This window comes from Spea bombifrons, chromosome 2 (genome assembly GCF_027358695.1).
Source record: "Spea bombifrons isolate aSpeBom1 chromosome 2, aSpeBom1.2.pri, whole genome shotgun sequence".
Lineage (NCBI taxonomy): Eukaryota > Metazoa > Chordata > Amphibia > Anura > Pelobatidae > Spea > Spea bombifrons.
The window spans coordinates 46,880,481-46,907,926 of record NC_071088.1 but is presented as its reverse complement, the minus strand read 5'-3'; the positions used below and the strand labels follow the sequence as shown (position 1 = coordinate 46,907,926).

The 27,446-nt window shown below is 39.8% G+C and overlaps 1 protein-coding gene across 2 annotated transcripts in view; it reads left to right on the top strand.

Moving 5' to 3' along the window:
* LOC128475298 (chemokine-like protein TAFA-2) overlaps positions 1-27,446 on the top strand; it is a 171,170-nt gene that overhangs the window by 5,213 nt on the left and 138,511 nt on the right. The window contains exon 1 of one of the 2 annotated variants that reach the window (XM_053457776.1): positions 20,563-20,579. The exons of the other annotated variant lie outside the window; for it this stretch is intronic. The gene's annotated coding sequence lies outside the window, so the exon portion shown is untranslated. Of the gene's footprint in view, positions 1-20,562; positions 20,580-27,446 lie in introns of those variants that run through there. 2 annotated transcript variants of the gene reach the window in all.

Sequence of the window (27,446 nt, the reverse complement as noted above, 5' to 3'; positions counted from 1 at the left end):
AGCACTCCCCTCAGCACTGTGACTTTACGTGATCTTCAGTTTCGTGCCTGAGTTGCTGCTCTTCCTAAACGCTTCCAGTTACCAATAAAACCACTGACTGTGGAATATCTAGCAGGGATGAAATTTCACGAACTAAATTATTTTAATGGTGGCTGAGCTCTTCAGGATGACCCATTTTTCCCCCAAATGTTTGTAAATGCAGACTCCATGGCTGGGTGCTTGCTTTTATGAGTGAAACACCTGAATTCCATAATTAAGAGGTGTGTCCCAATACTTTTGTCCATACAGTGTATATACACCGTATATATATATATATATATACATATAATATATATATATATAATTCATAATGAAAATAAACAATAACAACAAAAAGATTTAGACTCTTAAATCACCTTTGTAATATGCAGGAAATCAAGTGTAGCACGGGACCTGTGTTTGTTTCTTCTGACTGCCTTTTTTAATTATTTACAAATTATCTAGTGAGGCTGCTTTGAATCTGGTACCTTGGCCACGTTGGCTAAATTAATGAGCAGTCGTAAATGCAATAGTCAGAACAGAACATAAATAACAGAACGAAACAAGGATGCTTTTAATCTAATGCTTAAGGGCTCTAAGGCTCAGAGCAATCAGGGAGGAAACCATGCATTCTGCACTGCAAGGTACGGACATGGATGAGATAGAAACGGAGCAAAGCCACCATTAGTGTTAGCTCATATGTTGCATCTAAATCAATATTATATACACATACAGGGCCAGATTGGGAAAGAAAAGTGGCCCTACACTTTAAGGCCAGCAGCCACCAGCTGGATACACACAGCTGCACGCTAGACTCAAGCAGTGTGCAGCTGTATATATCCAGCCCACGGCTGCACACAAAATCACCGGATCTAGTGGAAGCAAGTGGGAAGCGCCCACCAGGCATTTGTACATTTGTCTGCACACATATACATGTACAGTTTGTGCAGTCTTGTTATTATAATAGCATTAACACAGAGGAACTGACACGGGGCGGAAGCCACCAGCAAACGACATGCATGCAGCACCTGCTCTATACACGCAGCAGCAATTCACGCTTACATTGTTTGGTATGTGACTGCATGTATTCAACACACGCGTCAAGCATACAGTGCCTAATATAGAGCCGAATATCCGGCCCTGGCACGTTAGGATGGTGAAGCATCTACAACGCAATCCCTACAGTGTTTTCAAAGCAGTTTTGTGATTCACTGACAGGCATATGCAAATATGGACATGCATTCAATATCACCTTTTTGAACCCATGGGCTATTTATATGGGTCCCATTATAACTGTGGCTGGAAGAAGCATCTCATGTACACGGTGACAGCTGTTCCGGATAGGGATAATGTTGCCGGTTCAGTAATGTTGCAGTAAATTTGCCGGACACCTGCTTACTACAAAATCGTCAAGCTATTGAATAAAAAAATATTCTACCTTCAACTGTAGAGAAAGGCTATGTGTATAGCCATACAAAAAAAACAGACACTCACTAACTCAGATACATTTATGTGCTGTTACTCACAGAAGGCTGCCCAGGATACACGTGTGTTAGTCACATGTATACAGTGGTACACAACAATATTTTACATTGATACATGTAGAGCACATTGTCTCAGACACAAAAGACCTGTGGTGCCGGCTGACCGATAAATACATATAGTAAAAAAATCAGATCACTGACTCATATGCACAAACATATACAGTGATACACACAGAGCAGACTGACTCAGACACACGTATATGCAGTGATATACTATACACAAAGCAGACTGACATAAATGCGGAAACATATCCACCGATACACACAGAAGAGACTGACAAAGACACACGTATATATACAGTGATACACACACTGATACAGTATATACACAGAGAAGACAGACTCAGACACACACACACACATATATATATATATATATATATATATATATATATATATATATATATATATATACAGAGCAGAGTTACTCACATATACGCTGACACACACAGATCAGATACACACAAATACAGATAGGAAACTGCCTGTCTCTGGTACACACAGGCGAGTAGATTCACTGCAATACCTGAAACCATGACTGCTCTGAACAACCAGGCTCATGCATTTCAAGCCCCATGGTATGTTAAAAAGGCTACGTCTATAACGTCATGTAATCATGGTTACGGCATTAAAAAGTGACATTTTCTTGTGTGTCTTCATCTTACACATTTCCATAATGGCTTAAGTGTATTTCATTTGTAAGCACACATGCATATACACTGATAAAGGCAGAGCAGGCTAACTCAGGCACACGTGTGTACAATTACACGTAGAGCAGTCGCTAGCCATGCTATTAGATTCTACACAAGTTCCCATTAGGGTGAGGTTAGGGGGATAGAAATTAAATCCCTTTAAAGATTTTAAAATGTTTCCTATTCATCTCTACAAAGGCAAGCAGAACTATACAACCTATGAAAACCCCACGCTAAGTCTAACTTTAGCAAAAGTCCTTTTGTTTCCTAAAATATGTAGCACCATATGTCAGAATGTTATTTTACATGACTCCCAGTCATATTTTAAGTGTTTGTACAGTTACTTTTGCAATTATGTGTACATAAATATGCCAGGATCCTTATTTATGTTCCTTATATAAAAAGGCTTTAATGTAGTGCACAGTAGCACTGTCGAGAACTGTTCATATTGAGTAGTAATGAAAAAAACTCTGACTGTATTAGTGGAGGAAAGAATAATAAAAACGTTGATGGTGGTTTGTAATCTTAATTAGCAATCCACACCAACCCATAAATGAAAATTGAGAGTTCTAAAATAAAATTTATTCCATCATTCCATCATGTTTTAATAGACTACATTCCTTGACCAAATGTTAGGTACAAATTTACTTATTACCTCTATAATCATTTCATGGCTCCTTAATTTAGGGTTACATTACATACCTTATGATGGCAAGTCAAGTAAGCAGGTCACGCAACAAACAGAGCTCTCCAAGGTCACATGATCACAAGCTATCACTCTCTTTCCTTGCCTTGTGTACTTTGTATTTTATATATTTTTTGTAGGTGAGGGGGATTGGGGACTTGGATGTTGGGTTAGATTTAGGGATAAGAAAACGTGTTATTATTAATACTATATTCATTAAAACTAGAAATTCTGTCCTTCTGGACCTAACCAATCATTTGGCAAGGTATCAGAGCCTAGGTACCAAAAAAAAAATATCCACCCTAAGCAAAGGTGAATCTCATAAATTGTTTGCTACTTCATTCTAAATCCAAGCCCCCCCTTATTATTGACACTTCTAAAATAGTCTTTGAAAACTAGATACTACCTTAGCTACAGTAAATAAGCCAAGCCTAATATTAACACAATCTTGCTTCCCTTTTTTTGTAAGTCCCTTACATTTTGACTATGCTTAATCAGGTGTGCTGTCAGCTCAACACACAAGGTAGCCATATGGACCTGCTGGCTCTGCTTGAATAAATCTGGATGACACAAGCCATCTATTTCACAGCAAATTGTGAGCTTATACTCTGATATATATTTTGAAAATATACTCTCACTTCTTAATGTTATGCTTCAATAATGTTTCTTGTGCAAAGTACCCGAGTTTTCCTTTTATCCGGAATGTGTTAGCGTAGGACTTAATTCAGAATGGCTGCCCAACTTAATGGCCAACTCAGATGCCGACTTGACAGATCGCATGACAAATTTGACTACTGACTCACACAATCAACTTGATTGACAATCAACTTAACCTCAACTCGATCCATCTCAACAGGAAACTTGTAATGTGCAAGTTCAGTGCATTACTGTTGCCCCTCCTTGGTTGCCTAGATCAAAGGGGCACCAACACTCACCACAGAATATACCCCCAGTCTGCAGAAGGTCTGGAAACTGATAGGGATGCAAAGGAAGCCTCCACCATGCCTGGAGGCCAAGCACAATTAATCTATACCTACACTAGCATTTTACATGTATTAAAATGTGCCTGTGTGGGTTAAAAAGGGAATTATTGCCTGGTGCTCTATTTTGTTTAGAACCCCTAATGCCTAGAGCCTCTGGGTCATACCAACACGTTTCCAGGTATGATTATTGTACATGCAAAAGCAGCATAACATGTATTTCTCACTGCCAACAATACCATTAAAGTTCATCTCTCATATATAAGTTATTCTCGATCTGTCCATCCAGCTCTCACCATACAAATTCTACTCCAACAATTTTGAATTGTCTGTCACCAGCATTGCTCTTGGTAGCTCACTCCTCATTTCTCATGTGATGTTCTCCAGTTGACAAATAAGATCATGCAGTTATTCAAGTATTTCTGGATGCATATTTCCTCTCCAGAAATGTGCATTTAAGAATGCTATTTTCTGGAATAAATGTGTTTGATTGTGTTTCTTTCTGTATAACCTTTGTGAATCTAGCAATCAACTCTAGATTCTAGATCTAGTTCTAGTGACAGTGACCAGACAACGTAGGGCCGAAGAAACAATTAGAACAAGGACGACTCGGCTGTTGTATTGCGATAAATTCAACAGTCTTAGCAAATGCAGACAAGTGAAGGTATACTGCTGCTTCTTCTCTCATTAAGCACTGTACTCAAGAGGCTCCCAAGAAAAGCTCAGAGCAGCTGAAACTTTAGTAAAGGTTGCAGTACTTTCCATAGTAATTTATGGTTGGAAAACCAAGAGACTTTGCAAAATAACTCTCTAAGATACATGATCATTAATCAGACAATCCCTGTTGATGCAATAAATCCATTAGAGCAAAACATATGGATCTTGCTTATCAAGTTGATTTTTTTTATATACTGCATATATTAACGAAATAATAAACTAAAATTAACAAAAACAATATAAAGATGATAGGTTGCATTAAAACAAATGGTACACTATTTTGCTGCTTCATTTTAGAGTTCAGGGGCTCTAAAGAGACCTCTCCCATATACTTAGAGGAAGAACTCCCACTTATTTTAATTAAAGCACTCTTCTGCCAGCAATTGGTTGCTTCACTAGGCCACGTTAAGTTGTAGGGTTTTTTCTTTCGTTCAGGCAAAATAATGGGTATTAAAGTACTTACAAAGTTGTTCTTGGCCATACACTAAACTGTCCCTTTAGGTTGAACTTTAAGAAACACATGCATTTTTGCATTTATATATAAATAGAGTATCTCACAAAAGTGAGTACACCCCTCACATTTTTGGAAATATTTTATTATATCTTTTCATGTGACAAGAAATGACTCTGCTACAATGTAAAGTAGTGATTGTACAGCCTGTATAACAGTGTAAATTTACTGCCCCCTCAAAATAACTCAACACACAGCCCTTAATGTCTAAACTTTGGCAACAAACGTGAGTACACCCCCTAAGTGGAAATGTCCAAATTGGGCCCAAAGTGTCAATATTGTGTGTGGCCACAGCATTCAGCATTGCCTTAACCCTCTTGGGCATGGAGTTGACCAGAGCTTCACAGGTTGCCACTAGAGTCCTCTTCCACTCCTCCATGACGACATCACGGAGCTGGTGGATGTTAAAGACCTTGCGCTCCACCACCTTCCGTCTGAGGATGCCCCACAGATGCTCAATAGGGTTTACCTTTACCCTCAGCTTCTATAGCAAGGCAGTGGTCGTCTCAAACGCTCACCAACTGCGGGATGCGAACAGACAACCTCCGCTGCTGCTGGCACTTCCGCTGGGGCTTCTATGGTGGAGCGCCGGAAGGCCATGTGATGCCGGTGCTCCGTCATAGAAGCCCCCAGAGGAAGTACAGGCAGCAGCAGAGGCTGCCAGAGAGGAGGATCCGGGTCCCCTGCAGCGCTGCGGGGGATTTGGATCTTAGTCTTGTAATCAGACCAATATTTGAGGTCTGATTAGAAGACTACCTCGAATGTAAGACGAGGGATATTTTTCAGAGCATTGGCCCTGAAAAAAAAACTTGTCTTATAATCGAGCAAATACGGTATATAATGAATACTTTTTTAGTATTTATTATTAAATAAATTATTATTAAATAAATAGTATTTATTTTGTTCACTAATCTAAACCTGTGTGTGCTTAATCAGACATATTTTTGTGACCGTTTATCCGACTCAATATCACTTTCCTTAACCAATTTTCATGCGGGACATACCCATTCAGGCACTGGTCCTGCAATCCCGCCCCCCCCCACACCTCTTGCCATACCCAGAGGTGTCCTGATTTGGACGCCTGAAATGTTGAGGGTATGCAATGCAGCTAGACTGTTTTAAGTCTAGAGCAATGAAATCATCCGTGAAGGATAAAATGATCGTGTTTGGCTGTAGAGGCTTACATCTTTGTTAAAACCGCTGTACCATCAGAAGCTGGCCACATGCAAGTCATATGACATAGACAACTGAGATTGCTGCCTAGGTTGCCAAGATGTGAAGGGGCACAACCATGAGGTTCTAGCCTATATTAGCAATCAAGTGCATGCAGAAAGGGTGTGCCAGAAGCATATTCCATCTAGGGTGTTAGCAAGAACCCAAATGCTGGTCCTGCTGTCAACTGAATTTATAAATCTGATGCCTCTTTATAAAATTTGATAATAGTATGCTTGGGTGTATGATGTAATTATATGATTTTGTGTGAGTTTTGGTCTGTGGAAGGAATAATAGTTAAGCAAGTTGTTATTCTTCAAGCTATTGTGGTTTAAAGTTCCTTGTAGCTGAACAATTACTTCCAGCAGTAAACAATTTAAATCCAGCCAAACAATTACCTTTTCCACAAAAAATGCCATATTTTTAGAGGCCAGCCGTAAAGTAGCTGTATGCTCAGTGATGTTTAGAAAAAGTCTAATTTCCGCTGGTCTGAATCGCTTGATTTTGTTTTCTTTTGAGAAGATCCCAAAAGCGAAAAACACAAGCAAAGCAATAAAATAAATGAATTATACAAAGCCGGCAGAGTGCTGGCATGCATCTTAAATTCCCCAGGCTCCAGTTAGTGATAGGTCATTAAAGGCAAAGAAACCTGAGTTTGCATAGTGACAGATTAGCTGGCTATTGCAATCACTGCTCCACAGGTACTCTTCAGCCTAGTAAACAGACTGTCTAAATTTACTGTACCCCAGGCCATATGTTAAATTTCCACTCTGCTGGCTAATAGACGGTTAATAATCCCTATAATTCTGCTCACACCGAGCTATCACTCTACCTCTAAATTTCTCTGTCAATAAACAGGTACATTTTGATACACAGGGACATTATGTTTAAAACAAACACACTATTTCTAAATGGAATCAAAAGCCTCCATTTTTCTGCTCTGCTTGATAGGACATACTAGGGTGTGTCATTCCCTCGGTCCCGGATGGGTGCGGGTAGACGTCTGCCCATACTCGCCGGTTGTTAGGGGCCGCTTTTCCAGTCCCGGATGAGTGTGGGTGGACGGCAGCTCGCGCCCCCGTCAGTCACCTGGGGTGATCCAGTGTGTCCCTGATGCGGTTGGTCGGCCACCAACATTGGGGGCAAACGGTAGGGTCTGGGGGTCTTGCTACCGTTCGGCATCTGGATGCCCGAAGGAGCAGAGACCCTCAGAGTTCTATACATACCGGCTTACGGTCCACCGGAGGCCCTGCTGTCGGCAATGAAGGGGGCGCTGCTAGGCAGGGCTTGAGGCAGGGTAAGGATGGCCGTCTGAAGCTGCGGTGACGTGGTCGAGGGGCAACCAGCTACCCTGTTGTGGTCTTCGAAGATCTGAGTTTGCCGATGTCTTGTTGCCTGATATTTTGACCCCCTGCCTGACTGCTCCTTCTGCTTAGCGATTTTGTACTTTTGCCTGTGTCTTCTGGTTTCCAGTTTGGCTCGTCTGACTACCCAATCTGAGATTGACTCCAAGCTTGTATGACTACTCGCGTTGTGTACAGACCCGGCTATCCTGACTATCCTAATTGTGTTAACTCTTGCACTGCTGAGTTCGTCTTGGATCCTGTACTAAGCTGACCCCTCTACCTTCAAATTTCATATCTATATTATCTGCTTACACCTGGCCTCCTCACTATTGGGATCATCTAAGTCCTGGGTTACTACTGGCAAGGGCCTACTTTGGTAGTGGTTTCCTGGGCAGAAGAACTTCTGCGGTGAGTGCCGTGGTGTCAGTGGTCGTGACAGGGTGTCTGAGTAGCCAAACTTAATTCTGTTGGTAGTCAAAACTTGCCTTGATCTTGCCATGAATCTTAATTTTATGGTATCATTATGTGACTTAAAGTTACACTCCACTTCTATAGGCAAATAAATGTATATTGGGGACATTTTTTACATCAGTTCGTATATTCATTTGATATTGGATATAGAAAAAGAGACTTCTGTCGTTACCCCCTCCTTTGTCTGTCTGTACTAAAAGCATGAAGCATACTTTTGAGTACACTTCCTGCACATTAGGGTCTCTGAAAGAATAGGAAGGATAAGAGCATCAGAGTTGTAGGACAAGTACTGCATCTGAGCCTTAAAAAGCTGACAAATCTGGAGCTCTCAAGGCAACTCTGGAGAGCTGGCATACATATTAATAACAAAAACAAGCTCAAGCTTGTATCTATTTCGTATTATGATCAATCCAGATTTAATGCTTATGTTGGCCTATTATTGTTATTATAACTACACCTCTATTAAAAATGTTATGATAAACAGTATGCTTGGTGCTATGAGAAAAGAAGAAATAACTTGTACGCTATATACCAAATGTGTACAAATATTCATGGAGGTCTGATCCTGTGAAAACATAAGCCTGAAATGTGCCAAGGCCCCGAAAACTCCCCCTTTGTAAATAGGATAGGGGCCTACCTCTTGTTAATGAGGAGGAAGAGGGATAGGAAAGAGAGAATATACAAAATAGAGACTGAGGGGAGAACAAACAGTGAACTGAGGGGGCGAGAGCGAAAAGCGGTAACGAAACACCCTGAAGGGGTTATAAGGACTCACTGAGACCCCTCTCGCGAATACAGGCTAAAAACAGCCTTTACATTGATTGTACATTACATAAGATTGTACTTATTTCTTCACCTTTATTCAAGACTTATTTTCATACCTGGGAACCGCTTCTCCGGGTCAAGACCCGAATCCTCCAGGTCACGGGAGCGGGGTCTTGACACACCCCGCTCCCCGCCCATTTCCCCTTTGAAAGGCCCCTGACGTTACCAGGAACGCCCACTGACATCAGGGGAACCTCCCACTGACATCAGGGAGACCTCCCACTGACATCAGGGGGAACCCCTACCAACGTCACAGGACTGCCCGCTGACGTCAGTGGGCAGTCCTGGCCGTGTCCTGCAAGGGAAGGCTTCCGGTAGCCGGAGTCCAAAAGTTTCCAGGTATGCTTATTTTGCATGATTTCTCCAGGAGGGACAAAACATACTGGTATAGAGCTAAGTTTCTAATGAAAAATCTAAACTAAAATTTAAACAATTACGCTCTAGATTTTGCTAATACATAAATTTTTATAATGTGTTGTTATTGTGACATCCACAACAAAAACAAACAGCAACTTAAGTCTTTCATTCATACACATTGAAATCATCTTGTTGGTTTACCTTCTTTTTCCTTGGCATATTTGGAAAAAGTAGACTCCAATATTTCACCACTGCTCATAGTTTCTTCTATGTTTCGAGATCCTGGTAATGGAAGAAAATTAGCCATGTTTTATCAAGATACTAACCCCTGTTTAACATTCACTGATGAATGTTGTTTACGGGCTTCCCTGAAGTGTATTGACTGTTTTTCAGCTGCATTCTGTAATAAGGTGATACGTGGGCTGAAACTCAGTGCTTCATTGTACCTGCTGCTCTGACTGTAATTCCCAGGGTTTAAAGTGGCTTTTTAGAACAAGCTAGGACCAAGGCAGACTCGATACATTCATAACAAAAAAAGAGTATTATTTCTTTGCGGGTCCAGGAAGTAAACACACAGTACTCCTATGTTTGCAACTTCCATTTTTAGAATTGCCCTTCCTGTAATGAAACCAAACATCTATCTCATCATAAATGGGGTAATCACAGGATTAATGAAATACATATTTATTTATTTTCAGCTAAGGTGTCCTTAAACAGAAACTAGTTTTTACATAATATAATGTTTTTGGACAGCTGCATATTTTTCATGTGTATGTGTTTAACCTCTTTTATCTTACCCAAATGTACGAGACAAATATACCGAATCCTTATACTGCCTTTTCCTACAATAGAGTGGCTCAGTCTTAATCAGGACCCTCAGGAGGAAAGGACTTTATAAGTTTAAGAGGGCTTCATTGTCTCTGGCAGCTTAATGTCCTGTTTGAGCAGGCACTCAAATATTATGTGATGGCCTAAATGGTGATCAATACACTAAGGAACTGTATTGCAATGAAATAATACCCATTTTTTCCCCTGCTAAATTAGTTTCTATGTTTAAATGTTTGAATGCTCTCTATTTAATACTCAACAGAAATATTTATTTATTATTTCCCCTTTAACAACTTCGCAACTAATGACATACAAGGTATGTCGTGAAAAAATGGTCCTACAGAACCTATGATGTACCTGATCCATCATCGGTTAAAATCGATCAGACATCAATCGATATGGCACACTGTTGTTGACCACTCCATGACCTAAGTGGTTAGGCTACAGCAGACCCTCCACACATGCACAAGCCTTTTATGCACTGCCTTTGTCTCTGTTCTTTGTTCCCCTGGGTCCCAATGCCCAGGTTTATATATATATATATATATATATATATATATATATATATATACACATAAATATATTAAATATACATATTTTTTACTTTAGATTTTTGTTTAACTTGACCCTGAGGGGTTAATTTTTTTATATTTTAGTTTAAGAAATTAATTACATAGTGTTAGGTTAAAGGGTAAAGTAGGGGCTAAAAAATATTTTAAAAAAGCTGTGTATAATTTTTATAAAACTAAATAAATGTGTGGGATTTTTAAAACACATGTTTTAATTGTATTTCAAAAAAATGTATTGCATATATGAATAAGGCTTTTCTGGAGGCAGACTGCCCCATAAAATGCCTTTTAACCCCCTTTATGCCACTCTGCCACCCGAAATGCCTTTTAACCCCTATATGCCACTCTGCCTCCAGAAATGCCTTATACCCCCCTATATGCCACTATGTCTCATGATATGCCCCTGGCATATAGGGGTATAAGGCATTTCTGGAGGCTTTTTTCCTATAGGATCGTCTTATAATCGAGCAACTACAGTATATATATATATATATATATATATATATATATATATATATATATATATATATATATATATATATGGTCCTGTAGGGTAAAATAGCCATGGTCCTTAAAGGGATGTAGAAGATCCTATCCACACTCTGGGATCTAGCTGGGTAAAGATGACATTATACAGTTCCCTTTTCCTTCAGCAATACTTATTTAATAAGAACTAAAAGAAAAAATATTGACAATAAAGGAAAAGAAATGCTGCATTAATCAAGGCATTCATGCTATGTCCTTGGCATTATTGTGTATTCCTAGTCTGTTAAGCAAAGCATGTTACAGAACGAAATCCACCAAATACCAGTTTGCATTGATTCCTGGAGGAAAACACTAACCTAAAAAAACAGAGGAATGGCTGGAGAATTCTTTATGGAATTGAATGAAATTACTGTGTGCTAAATTGCTAAATAAACAGTAATTTCTAGAATAGGATTTTGTATAATAATCTCCTACAGGGAGATGAAACCACTTTATGCACCCCAGTAGAAAATTGAAGAACCTATTGCTGTCATAATTGATAGTATGCATTAGATGGCTTTTCTGGTTAACCTTTTGAGAACTGAAAGCTGTAGACCCTGTTGTAGTGTCAAAATACCTGTTTTAAAACATTACATTAAATTGTTTTGCTCTGGTAATATACCGTATTTGCTCGATTATAAGACGACCCCCCAAATCTTAATATTAATTTAGAAAAAAAAAGAAAAAGCCTGAATATAAGACGACCCTATAGGAAAAAAGTTTTACCAGTAAATGTTAATTCATTTAAACACTTTTTTTAATAAAAGCTATGCTTGAGAAAAATATTTTGGTTTTATTTCCTTCTATTTTCCAACCTGCCCCCCAGTTATGCACATCTGCCCCAGAAGTGCCTTATACCCCCTATATGCCACTGTGCCCCATGATATGCCTTTTAACCCTATATGCCACTCTGGCACTTAGAGGGTTAAAAGGCATATTATGGGGAAGAGTGGCATATAGGGAGGTTTAAGGCATTTCAGGAGGCAGAGTGGCATTAAAGGGGTTAAAAGGCATTTCACAGAGCACTCTGCCTCCAGAAATGCCTTACACCCCCCATTTAACACTCCCGGTGCCTACGAGTTGGGGGGGGGGGGGCGCATAACACAGGAGGGTCCAGGTCCCCTGCATCTGAGCCCCAGGTGCTTAGTCCGGGCAGCATGTAGAGCTCCACGCGAATCGCGTAGAGCTCTACACGCTGCCCGGACTAAGCACCGGGGACTCAGAAGCACCGGTAAGTTGGAGGGGGCATAACACAGGAGGATGCAGGTCCCCTGCATCCTCCTGTGTTATGCCCCTCCAACTTACCGGTGCTTCTGAGTCCCCAGTGCTTAGTCCGGGCAGCGTGTAGAGCTCTACGCGATTGTATCGTGTAGAGCTCTATGCGATTATATCGCGTAGAGCTCTACACGCAGCCCGGACTAAGCACCGGGGACTCAGATGCACCGGTAAGTTGGGTCGGGGGTTAACACAGGAGGATCCAGGTCCCCTGCATCTGGGTCCCCAGTGCTTAGTCCGGGAAGCGTGTAGAGCTCTACGCGATTGTATCGCGTAGAGCTCTACACGCAGCCCGGACTAAGCACCGGGGACTCAGAAGCACCGGTAAGTTGGGGGGGGGGTTAACACAGGAGGATCCAGGTCCTCTGCATTGCTGCGGGGGATCTGGATCTTAGTCTCATAATCAGACCTATTTGAGGTCTGATTATAAGACGACCCTGATTATAAGACGAGGGGTATTTTTCAAAGCATTTGCTCTGGAAAAAAACTCGTCTTATAATCGAGCAAATACGGTAATATTTTGATTAAGAATGGAGTCATTCTTTGAAGCTAAAATGAGTTGTTAATCCAGACATAGGTGTTTCGAACAGACATGGTGAGCAAAATTGAGGTTTTTTTTTCATTTTTGCGGCATTTTTTTTTTATACAACAAATTTTCTGGACCTTTCCAACGAAACTCAATATTTTCAATAAGGAACATCCCTGCCACCAAATTTTAAGATTTAAAATGTTCTGAGTGAGAAATGCTTGTTACATTTTAATGAAGTAATGTGCCCTGTTTTTCATCTCTTTCTATATATCCCTCTTTCTCCCCCTCTATCTTCTCTCTCCACTTTCCTCCACTCTCTTTTTCTTTCTCTCTTTCTTTCTTTCTTTCTTTCTCTCTTTCATTCTTTCTTTCTTTCTCTCTCTCTTATTCTTCCCCCCCCCTCTCTCTTTCTTTTCTTCCCTCTCTCTCTTCCTCTCTCTCTCTTATTCTATCTTTCCCTCTCTCTCTCTCTTTATGTCTCTTTCGTTTCACCTTCTCTCCCTCTTTTTTCCCTAATCACTTGGAACATGTCCCAAATTGTCATCCAGCAGTGAATTAATAATTCTTACATTTTAAGACTCCAATGAAATTGAAGTATTGGAGGTAGTAAAAGACATTGGGAATTCTTGTCACCTGGACCTGAAAAAGAGATTGGCTAGAATTCTAAGATCTGTATAGGTGGATTTGGCAGGCTTCTGTAAAGGGATATATCTAGAAGCTGTCCATAGCATGAATAAGAACCATAGAAGACATACTGCTATATGTCTTAACCCAATAGTAGAGGAGGACAACTGTAAGGGCACATGTAGCAGATGGGGAATCTAGACATTGTCTAGTGAGTTCTGACAATAATCTTATAGAAAAGTAATATAAACAAAGGTTGCAAGGCGTGTAAGTAGCTACCAGTGTTTCAGAGTAGATAATAATGAAACAAGCTCCCATGACATCAGTTACACATTCTTTTAGGAAGGGTCAATACTCATTGGCATTTAATACATAAAACCTTCTATAAATACCTTAAGTACTAAACCAGCTCCAACTTCCTACTGCATAAGTGTCTGCCAAGGATTTAATACCACCACTGTCACCGCAAAGATGATAGATGCAGGCTGCATGTAAAAGGCTTCGTCTCCGATTGCCTCCATTATCCGACAGGAAGTGGCTACCTGAATCATTTTGCGGCAAATGATGGCCAGCTACTGATATGCCGAGGGTTTTCTGAGGGTTATAAGAAATGGACACGATGTCTACTCCGGCTACCTCAACTGGATCTTTTGTGCAAACAGTGGCTTCACATAGTGCCTTTTAAACTTTCTAAATTGTTCTATTCTGTTGCTCTATAGGATAGAATCTACAAGGCTTCAGATGTTTAGCCCTGCATTTCTCTATACATATTAAATATTCCAATGTCAGATTACAAACACAGTTGAAAAGGGGGAAACAGCATGGTTTTTAGAAAATTAATCTTGTAAAAGTCCATCTAAAAATCAACAATATCCACTGTGTACCTAATTAAATTCGTTTTAGAAGGTTCTAGTATGGCACAGTGAGTTTTAGCTGACTTAAAAGCATTGCAGAAAATGTGCACCTATGTTTTAACATATCGATCGTGATCCAATCTGCAGATCTACAGAATAATGAATGCCTTTAACCATTTAAATGCCGGAGCGTGTGATTTTCTGCTCGCACCTCGGGCTCTCGAAGAGCCATCTACAATTATAAGCAATATTTTTACTGAAAACAAAATCGCCACAATGAATCCGTTGCATGTTTACATTTTCACACCTTGCAATGTTGTTAAAGAATAAAGGGGGAATGATACATCAATGCATTGTGGTTGGAAATGAGTTAAAATGGATTCTCCTGAATAGATTTTCATTTTACTCATGAATATTCTGCAGTATTCACAAGCTGCTCTCTGGGGAAATATCGATATTATAGATAGCTGATGAACAAAACAAATTATTCATGGCGGATGCCGGAAAAAAAAACCTGTGTCTATCCAGATGTATGGGTTTGTGTTTGCTTTTTTCGATGTGGCATTGAAGCGGAACGGAATTTCTGTCTTTGACACGTATGTGAAACAACATTGTTCCAGTCTGAAAAGGAAATGAAACATAATTGAACAAAGCGTACGAGTTAATTAAAGATACAGGATGCGTCCCTCAGTCGCTGACCGTTGCCTCTTGTCTTAGAAATGCTCAGTGTAAGTTACCGAACGTATTCAAGTTTACTACATAGTCCTGAGTTATTATAGGGTTACAAGGTTTTTAATCGACCAGCAATACGTGTCTTCCCGGATGAGATTGTAGTAAGCAGGGATTTTATGGCTACATTTTTCTTGTGAGAAGACATTTGGACAGTGACATTGTCTTACCAACCAAAAGTCTCAATAACCAAAGAGGGGACGTCTTGCTCTCTCTCTAACATCAAACGATGTTCATCAGCATGCAGTACAATGCCACTGTGCTATCTGTTAAATCTTCAAAATTGCTTGGGATGGTTACAAGTCTGTCTAGGAAAAAAAGAAACATTTGACATATCTCACTAAATCTAAGCTGCTCATATAAGAATGTTAAATCATTCGTATCAGCAAATTTCATTTTAAAGAGAACAGTCTTTTCAGATGTCTCAAAGGGGTTTATCCACTAAGCTGCGAGTGCATATGAGTTTACAAATGAAAACTATTTGGACAAAATTCCACCTGGAAAATTCACTATAGCCAACTATACACTCAACTACAGGAGAGTCAAGTTGATATAAATGTAAGTTAGAGCTAAATTCCAACTTGTAAACTTCGTCTTTCTCCAAGTTGGCATGCGAGCTGCCCTCCCGTGAACAGTTAAATAATAAATATATACTTAAAATGAAAATACAAGGAACCCTTCCCCACCCTGTGGACCATGGGACAAGGGGTAATTAAAAAATAGAACTGATGACTTGCTGATCATGGCTGGGTGACCAAAAAAAGTGATGAGCTTTTCCCTCATAGGTTTTGCACCATTTAAATGCTGAGGGAGATTCACTGCGAGAAACCAGATCATTTTTACAAAATCTCTAGTGCTAGAGGCGAAAACACTATATAAAACAATGCAGATAATACAGAAAGTTAAGTTATAGCTTCCTATTTAAGTTGACAGTCGAATCCTGATACAGTGGCAGATAATTACTGTAGAACACTTTGCAGGAAGGCTATACAGACATCAGACATTTTTGTAAATCAGGTAGCTGTTCACCTATAAAGGAAACACATCACAATTTGAAATCACATGTATCCTAAAAAGTGCATTTCGTTACATACACAGCATCTGTTTATATATTTTTCCTGAATAAATAAAGTATTGAACCTTCAGGAATACCTGGGACTTTAGCAGTTATGATGATCCATAGGTTTCAGCTTTTTTTAGATGAGCTGGGCTGAGAACTTACTGGGTTTTACCCAGAGTCTCCTGGTGACATATTACTTTTCAAGATCTCCAGAAGAATTTCCTCAAACTGCTGGTCAGGAAGTGGTGTTTGGCCACGCCCCCTTCCCACAAAGGTCCTTCCCGCTTGTACAGTAGTGAAACCTAGGTCATATTGTGGAAGCTTACAGTGAAACGCTTTGCTAAAAAAAAATGTTCTCTCACATTGAGTTCATATAATTTAAAAAAATACATACTTTTGTTTTGTTAAAAAATAAGCATTGCGAGTCAGATATTTGAATATTGCCTTTTTGATTATTGCATAGGCCACAGCAGCTTTGAGTACTAACAGAGTAAATATTGATTTCCTCTCAATTATGCCAAACATTGAATTCAGAAGGTAGTCAACAGAACACATATATAGCTAGCATTAAACAGTGAGTAATCAATTTGAAGAAATGGTATTTGAAGATAAGACTAAAAGGGTGGAAAGTTGCTAGAGTCAACTCATTAAAGCCAATCTGTCTTTTTTTTTTTCTCCAAATCCTACACTATACATTTTTTGTACACCAAAATATCCATGTAACTATAATTAGATATTACAATAAGAAATATATTAGAATATTTGTATTATGTATTATGTATTAGTATACTATGGGAGCAGCCATGTTAACTTCCTTTTCCATGGATATTCCCCATTTTGTTATCTCTCATCTATGGATTGTGTTGTTGATTGGTTAAGGCAACTTTTGTAATGTGGGGGTAAGAGAAGGGAAAAAACAGAAGTTGATTAGATAATATTGCATTGTCCCTCTGAGATACTGATGTTGAGACTGGGGACGCTTAAGGACAACCAAGCCTCTTATTTTTTAATGTTTTTGTTTTCAATTTATTCACTTTTATGTAATGTAGAACTAAATAGAGTAACAAGGATGCTGTTTCCGTTTAGAGGGACATCAACAGCTTTTTTTATTTTCCCTGCACACAGATCATTAGCATTCATCATTACATTAATCTCACTTCTCCATTCTACCATTTTATTTATTAAAATAAGAATAATTTAGACTGAAATAGCTCAATTGCTGTTTTAACATTGCTTCTACAGACTAATGGCTGCTTAGATGAGATTTCCAAAGGCAGTTCTTTTGTATATTAACAGCAAGAGATAATAAGCTACAATTTTTGTCAACATTTTTAAACATATAGATAATATCTTTGTTGGTTAACTGCATTTAAAAAAAGAACTAGTTTTATGCCCAAAATAGTGCATATGAAGAAAAAGACATCTAAGAAGATGGATATAGACAGTGGCAGAACTACAGGGGTCGAAGGGGGCGCAACTGCGACCGGGCCCTGGAGTTCTGCCAGTCAGGGGGGCCCAAGGGGTGCCGAGCGGTCGTTTTCAGCAACCACTCGGCATCCTTCTCTCTCCTCTGCTCCCTGCCGCCACGTGCCTCAGCGGTGCCCCGACTGCAGTGGTGGGAGCGTGAGGTGTCTGTCTTGGGTGCCGGCGCTTCATGCTGAGCACCGGAATATGACTTCATATGCCGGCGCACAGCAGTGAAGCCGTGCGCACCACGGCAGAGCATCGAATCAGAGGCCTGTGACAAAGGGAGGTAGGAAGAGGGTAGATAGTGAGAAGGGGTGGTAGGGAAAGGGTAGATAGTGAGAAGGGGTGGTAGGGAAAGGGTAGATAGTGAGAAGGGGTAGGGAGAGGGTAGATAGTGAGAATGGGGGGTAGGGAGAGGGTAGATAGTGAGAAGGGAGGGAGAGGGGGTAGATAGCCTGAGAAGGGGGGAAGAGGGGGGAGATACTGTGAGAGGGGGTAGATGGTATGAGAAGGGGTTAGATTGGGTTGGGGGTTGGGGGGGCCCTTAACAGATTCTTGCACTGGGGCCCTGAGGCTTCTAGTTACACCCCTGGATATAGATGTATGGTAGATTAGATTTAGATTATACATATGATTGGCTGGATGGTCTCTATAATTTTTGTGTGGTCCACTGCAAATGCGAGGAGGGATTCTGCAGAATGCGACATTCTAAAACATTTAACGTAAAAATAACAATCTGTCAAAATATGCCCTAACGTCAGTCAATTGGGTTCTGAAATATTTAGCTATCCAAGCCTATTGTAGAAGTGAAGGATTTTGGTTTCTCATAGCAAATGAGTGACATTAAGCTTTTTTGGGGAATCGTAATGTAGCTAAAAAACAATATAACCAATTCCCTCCAAACTTTTCACAATACAAGAGTCCATCTATTGAAAATGTTAGGACTTTTGGTAAAGCGTACCAAAATGTAGTTTCATGTGACTTAACGTACAAAAATGAATTCAAATATGAATCAATTTTCTCAAAAATGTACACAATACAAGACTTCAGCTCAACTAACATACATGAATATTTCAAGATTTCTGGTGACATATGCAAATGTTATTTACATTTTGCATTTATTCTACAATCCTACAAAAAATATGTTATTGGCTTAATGTAAAAAAGGTTTATTGTGCCATAGTGTGATCAAACATCAATCAATTGCCCTGAAACTTTGCACTAAAGTATTATTTCTCTGCCCAAGCATATTTTCCAAGTTCCATCCATTTTGGTTCCCCACATTGCAAATGAATGACATTAAGCTACTTTTTTTGAGGATATGAATCAGTTTCCTCCAAACCTTCCACAATACAACCAACCAACTAGACAAAGCGACCTAGAAAATTGCTGGGCTTTTAAAAAAATAGATCAAATTTTAAATGCTTGCAAGCCTATCAGGAGACTAACAAAACTGTGAATAACTTTTAACCCCTTAATGACAAAGCCCGTCCATGTACAGGCTCAAAATGCATTGTTTTCAATGGGTTTAGGGACCGCCCATTGTCCTTAAGGGGGTTAAAGAAAGGTTGTGGGTATACCTAGTGCTAAAGCCTTTCACAAGCTGCACCTTAATCAGTGTACTCCCTATTACACAATAATAACGTCTAAAAAAAGCAGATACAGTGAACATATACAATGTGCTCAGTGAGACCCTCAACAAGTAAATAACAACCTGAAATAATGTTTCACAAAACTTTTTTTAGTGATTAAAAGTAGATCTTTTCAGAACCACTCCAGAAATGTGAAACCATAAGGGAAAAATGTGTATATAGAGTAGTGGTCCAATAATCAACCAAATAATAAAGTGTTTAAAATATTGCACTCACATGTGTTCCAGTATAATAGAGCTCTTCAAACATCATTCTTCTTTCTATGTTACAATGTTGTAATGAGTAGCAGTAATAAAGGCTCATTAAAACTGGTGTTGTGAATCTTCCTCCATTATCCAATCCATCAAAATCAGAAAAACAAGATGTATAGACAATGGGAGGCTTTGTTTCATAAAAAAAACAAACACATCAAAAATTTCCCAACGAATAATGAAAGGTTTAAAAGTTTGGAAAAATGTAAAATATAAAAATAAAAGTATCAAAACGAGCAACATTCAGTATCTAAACATTTTTTAGATAAGCATAATACAATGGTAGATTAAATAGTATTACATTTTGTGCTAATGACAAAGTTAAGAAACATTGCAGAAGGGGGTGATATTATAAATGGAAAAGTTTGGAGGATTGGTAAAAGTGTGGAGGATTTTTGTACATTAAACTACATTAAGCTCCCCTAAAACAAGCTAAATGACACTCATCTAGGATAGGCTCAAATAGCTATAAAGGTTGTACAAAATGTATGAAATAATTGATGTTTGGGGACATTTTGACACATTGAGCTACATTAAGCTATTTTACATTAAATGTCTCTGCAGAATCTCCACCTTTGCATTTGCCTCTTTTTATCGCTCCAGTTCCTGGGCTTGTCTACCTGTGCCCACTTGTGCTCACTGCCAACCAGCTCGGGTACTGGTTTTGGAGGATCGAATGAAACATCCCCTACACACTTTTTTTAAAGGATTTTTATTTTTTCACAAGTTGAAGAATGCATTCTTCATTGGTGAGGCTGCATGTGTCCCTGAAGTGTCCTTTTTTAAAAGGCACATAAATATACTTAGTCTTAACACATACTATTTTTGTATGTAAGGTTGGAATGACAGGACACAGTGGTGAGTCAATTATTGGTTCCTTGAAGTTTTACACACCATTCTATAACAACTACAATGAACCAGATGAATACAGTTTGTACATGTGTTTCTTTCATTTAGTGGTTAACAAGTGTTAACCAATAAGATTTCCTGAGCAAGTATATTAAAACCTTTTGTATTATCTGCTATACATATGTTTGTTCATGTAAATAGTCTCAGCCTGCTGGGAATTGTGCAGGCGAAGACGTTGTCCCTGGTTAAATGCTGCCAATTCACGGGGCGCTCCCGCTGACAGCTGTCTTGCGTATTCACAATGTACTTTACCAAGACATAATCAATTTAATAAACCATGGGAATCATTTCTACTCACAAAGGTGTCTTAAAACGGTTGTCTGTTTGGACAGTGTATTAGAAGTCTGGTAGCCAGCATTAATTTTTCAGACCTATAAGGACAAGGAGCAATAACAAAAATAAGACAAGCTGAAGTTGTCTAGCTAGTGTCCACTAAGCGTGATATTGGATTGCAATCAGGGGCGGACTGGGACTGAAAAGCAGCCCTGGAAAAATTTGGAGACCAGCCCCATATAGTTTATCTCACGGAGAAGCTCTTATACCCACACGCACCCCTTATACACACCCGAGTCACACTATGTGCCATTGTTTTTATCTCATTATTTGTATTAAAATGCCAGAAAGCAAAAGTGTTAAAAGGCCCTAATAAATGAAATACATTACACATAATGGGATCAAAACATTTACTACTGCGAACATTTTTAGATGAAAAAGTTCAGTGGAACAAAACACTGATCACATTATTCTTCACGATATTCTGGTAAGAAACTTTTATTTCTTTATTAATTCATGTAGACTATTTTTTTCCATATTTAATAAAAGCTATGATTGAGACATGTTTGGTTTTTATTTCCTTTCATTTGACAACCATAACCCACAGACCTTCCCCGGCTGTCAGAGAGGAGAGTTCCCCACACCGCTGCGGGGAATTCTCTCTGACAGCCGGAGGGTGTATGCGTGATGGATGCAGACAACCCCCGCTGCTAACGGCACCTCCTTTCGGCTGCAGCGGAAGTTGCCTACACGAATCGCGTAGACGTCTACCCAGGTCTACCCAGGTCGAGCAAATATGGTATAATATGGCAAATATGGTATATCTGTAGTTTGGAAGACATGTACTTCATATTTCAATAAGACAATACTATAAAACAGGAGAAACAAACATTGACCAGGAAAATTAATTTCATAGTCAGAAATAGAACATTTCTATATACTTTGGGCTATTTAAAATGTAGTTAGCATGCTGTTTCTTTTAAATCTATTTTCTGTTTAATAGAGGCTTGACTTATTTGATGGCATTTGCAATAATAGTTGATGTTACATTATATAACATTAGATAACAACATGCTTGTTTTAATGGACCCAAAAGAATCACTGAGACCAAAATATACTGCCAAAAAGGTCATAGAGCCTTCTTTTAGAATATATTTTTTCCCACTTGCTAACACGTTCTCACTGACATTTTTCTCAACATATTCTGCATGCATGAGGTTCTAGAAGCAATATTCTGACCTTCTAAAACTCAAGTAGAAATGCCACCTTTTGATATAGTGGTTCAGACCCGGTACACTATGGAACTTGTTGATTTTTGATAAGTACCTTTACCCTCTATTCCACAATTATATTGTCTGATATACATGCTTTACAAATATATTTTCAAGCTTAAGCCTTTTGGTGGGATGGTATTGTTCCATGTTATGTTTTGCCAAGAATATTTTAAGAATTTTGCAATATTTAATAATAAGAAAAATTCCTACAAACGGCCTACTTTAAGGTCTTTAACCCCTTAATGACAAAGCCCGTACATGTACAGGCTTAAATGCATTGTTTTCAATGGGTTTAGGGACCGCCCATTGTCCTTAAGGGATTCATTGATGCCAGTCTAGAATTTAATCATTCACATGCCTCCCAACCATTCTGTTTCTCCAAAATTGGGACTGTCCTGATTTTGTGGGCATTGGGGCTCATGGGCTGCTTATAAAGATCCTTTGATCTCTCTTGACTAAACCCAGGGAGCTGTGAAATTGTTAGAGGTGTGTGCTGTTGCCACGTGACCATCTTGCGACACTCTGAAGCTTTCGGGTAAAGTAGGTGGCCAGTGCCTGTCCTACCCCTCTCTGTCTGTAACACTGCCCAAAGTACATATTTTTCCATTGGACCTCCCTTTTAAAAATTGAAGAATGTGGACAAAGACTCATCACAATGAATACAGCTGGCTTTCCTCAACATTTTTTTCAATGAAACTAATACTAAAAATTAATTGACACATCATGTCATTTGTTTTTTGAAACATCTACAATTGTATTTCTTTGTCTTAGAAGACACAAACAATATTGGGAAAAATATTTATACACACTTTATAAACCAACAAAACTGGAAACTTTCCAGGATGCTAGAGAGCCCAAACGTCCTCTTCCCTATGATAGATTGGAGGGCACAATGTCATTCAGGAGACACAGGTGTAAGGTCATTGGGGATTGAGCTTGGAGCCTGGTGGCTACTAGAACGTGCCCCTAACCATTGCGCAACTAGGAGTATCTGTCCTGAATTTGAAGATTTAGGACACTCCATTTCTCCATAGATGTTCCAAGTGATTCACCTGTCTTGGATCCTACATAGCAGCACTATATTAACCAGCCTTTTCTACACCCCAGGGCTGCAACAGTATTTCAGCCTGATGTACATATATCCTGCTTGTGGCTGCTGTGCCTGTGACCATGACCTCAGCTTGTTACTCGTTCTGCTGTTGTGCCTGTAACCCTGACCCTGGCTCGTTTCTCGTGCTGGGCTTTTTTCTCGTGCTGCCATTTACTTGTATCCTGTATTTGCCTCGTGACCTGGATTCTACATTTTTGTAGAAAACTGATAAGGGTTCTGCACATGGCTGCTCAAAGCCGGAGTGGACAGCAGTCAGCCAGCACAGAAACCTTCATCAGATTCCAAACCTGCACCTGGACTATCTCTGGATAACCGTCCAGTATGCCTAACAAAATGGCTATCTCCACATGGGTCTAGACCATATCAGTCTTTCAAGTGTCCAAATCAGGACAGACCATGTTATAGCTACTTGTGTCAGTCAGTGGAGATCAGAGGGTCACCCCAACTGCAAAAGCATACAGCTGGACAATGCCTAAAAATCAAGACTGTTCCATGAAAACTGGGACTGTTGGGAGGTATAGTTTAGACCAATTAGGCAAAAAAAGGAGAGAAGTATACATTTCATTTATTTCAAGTCTTCAGACATGCACAGCCCCACACCCATAAAATAAATAACGGTATCCCGGTCAAGTCAGCCTGCACCTTTAAATAAGATGTTAATGCAAAAGGAAAGGGAAATTGCAAATCAGCATTAAGATATTCATATTTATAACCACTCATTAACTTCTGTCAACCTCATTCATGCACTCATTTTTCACAGCACATTTTTATTGTCTTAATCTGTAAAACAGAAAATGGGTTAATGACACCATTAAAAAAAGTTGGCATGTACTACTGAGGAGCATGAGGAAAACTCAAAAGTTTAAATGCAGGCATGGAGCCAGAGTTTCAATATAATTCCATAGCATCCACTGAACTTTACACTAAAAGTATTTCTGCCACTTCTTCCCAATTCTACATTTTATAGTTCTAAACAGGATGTAAACCCATGTATATCTAGTTACAAATCAAATTATGCAATATATATGTTATAAAATCCACCATGGGGAAAGGTATATTGACCATTTTCAAAAATCTGCATAATTGTTCCTTCACATAATTATTCACATCATGAGTGGGCATTGCAAAGCTTTAAAAAAAGGTTCCGGTCTGACTTGGACTAGCCCACTTTTGGAAGTGGGAACACATTTCCCCACATGTGACCCTGTGGGGAAAGCACAGCTGCACGCACACATTGTGTGATAAATAAGCTTCTGGGAAGGGAGTGAGGGAAGGGAGTGAGGGGAGGGAGAGATGATAAGACAATTAGAGAGGGAGTGAGTATATATATATATATATATATATATATATATATATATATTCATGTATGTTACAGAGGATAAGCATGTGTTAGCATGAATATGTAAGTGTGTGTTAGCATGTGTGTGTGGTGGTGCATGCCCCCCAACTGTCCCAATATAGGCGGGACAGTCCCGATTTTGGGTCTCACCTCAGGTGCAGCTGCAGGGGGGGGCGCACAGCCGCCTGATCAGAAGCTGCAGCCTACAGACTAGCTGGGAGATCGCAATCTCCCTCTAGTCGGCTCAACATTTGACCTCGCTTTACTGCCCCTAATCACTACACGCCACCAAATAATGAGCACAGGGATATGACATCATCCCTTGCGCTCTGGAAGGAAGAATGTGTGTGTGTAAGGGCAGTGTATGTGTATATGTGTGTGTGTGTGTGTGTGTGTAAGGGCAGTGTATGTGTGTGTGTAAAGGCAGTGTATGTGTGTATATGTGTGTTTATTGACAGGTGTGTGTAAGGGCACTGTATATGTGTTTCTAAAGGCAGTGTATGTATATATGTGTGTTTATGGGCTGGTGTGTGTAAAGGGTGTGTCTAAGGATCCTGGGGGGGAGGCTAACATTTTTAATTTAAAAAAATCTCTGCTGCTGTGGATACCTGGCTGGCTGAGAATCATGGGAATTTTAGTTCACAGTTAGCATCTGCAGCTTTACTGTTGCTGCACTTCCCATGACGCTCATGGGAATTCAATTCAATGTGTTGGTTATTTTTAATATGCATGACTGTGCTGACAAAAACGAAGCATGTTTTAAGTGGCGATGCAAGCACGACATTGTAAAGTGCAATTGCTTGTATCGGTGAGTTCCCCGGGATTAAAAAACAAGTGTCCCTGTTTCACATTTTGAAATGTTGGGAGGTATGTAGATGTAAGTGTATTTGTTGGCATGAGTGTGTATGTGCGTGTTAGCATGAGTGTGCAAATATGTGTTCGAGGGTGTATTAGCGTAGTATGCTTGTAGTATGAGCGTGTATGTTCATACATATGTCTGAGAGTCCGTAAAATGTGTGCATGAGGTTAACTCCAAAGCTTAATATCGCCAAAAAACTGATTACTAAACGGCCCGAGCTATAGGTAGTTGTAATTAAGGAATGTTAAAGCTATCATGGTGACACAAATGCTGTGAAATTGCATTATTTAGCACACCCATTGCAGTTACCTCCATTAAATACTTTACTGGCTATCAATATTAAATATATGTAACGCTGGCTGTATATAAAATTATTATAAATAAACTGTACATGTATTAATCTTCAAAAAAATGCTCATGGATTTAATTTAAAAAATATGGTCAGCCTAATTAAAATGGGCAGTTTTAAAAGATGTAGGACACAGCTGTGCGTAAGGTGATAGAGAAAATGATCACAGGATCCATGTATAATTCATTATTGGTAAAATGTTCAAACAGCATTTTACAGAACAGCTGACTCACATAAGTGTAAAACACTACCACACTTTCATTATTCTCATGTCTGAACATGTATAATTTAAATAAAATAGTAAAATGTATACTTATATTTAAAGAGTGTGAGAGATTGTGAAAGAGAGTGTGAAATAACGTGAGAGTGAAAAAAAAAATGCGAATGAAACACACACATGGAACTTCATATAAACTGAGTTAAAGTTGGTCAACCCAATGAATAGTTTAATTCTTAACAGCTATTACGAAAATCAATAGTTATTCTTTTTTTTCAAAATCAAACTTTATTCAATTTTCCAAACATATATTAGGGAGGGGGTAGGGATACAGAAAGGAAAAAGAGGGAGGGAAGGGAGACGGGGGAAACAGGGTACCCCGGCATGAGACCATGATGTACAGAAACACAGATCCATACACAAAACCAGTATATAAGCCGACCAACAGCAGGAGGCAATTTGCGGTATGAAAACGAGAAAAAGAAGAAAAAAAAAAAAAGAAAAAAAAAAAAAAAAAAAAAAAAAAAAAACAAGGCCAGTGGCAAAAATGGAATACACAGATCAAAAGGGCAGAGCAGGGCAACTACGCATCCCGCCCCACAACAGAGGACAACCAGTAGAACCATGTGGCCGTATAAGCCTCCCTAAGTTTCGGGGTCGAGGCGGAGAGATCCTCAATCCGCCTGATCTCCTCCACCTTCGCCACCCAGTCGCGGCGAGAGGGAGGGCGAGGTTGTTTCCAATGAAGTGGGATGAGACTTTTAGCAGCGTCAAGGAGATGTCGGACCACCGACCGCTTGTAATGTGAGATCGAATGGGGAGTGTGGTGCAGAAGCATGGGCAGCGGCCGGAACGGAGGGGGGGAATCCGAGAGCTCCGAGATCACCCGGTGGACCTCCTCCCAGTAGGGCTGTAACAAAGGGCATGACCACCATATGTGCAACATCGTGCCCACGTCCCCACCGCACCTCCAACACATATCAGAGGTACCCGGGAACATTCGGTGGAGCCTCTGCGGCGTCCTGTACCAGTTCGTCAACAGCTTATAATTAGTCTCCTGCGTCTTAGTCGCTTTAGAGCTCTTATGGGTAAAAATGAAAATCTTGTCCCAGTCCCTGTCGGAGAGTTGAGTGTCACAGGCGGCCTCCCAGGTCGCGCAGAAGGGCGGTCGTGTCGTGGAAGTCGCAGTCAAAAGAAAAGAGTAGAGCAGGGAGATGGCCCTCTCCGGTGGGTGAGCCCTCGTGCACAAGACCTCGAAGCCCGTTAAGGGCCGATGAAGAAGGTCCCCTCGTGGCAAGGTAGAAAGGTAGTGACGAATTTGGTGATAAGTGAAGCGCTCCGACCACGTAGGAACGCGGCCCGTTATCAACGAACCCAAGGGCAGAATCCCACCC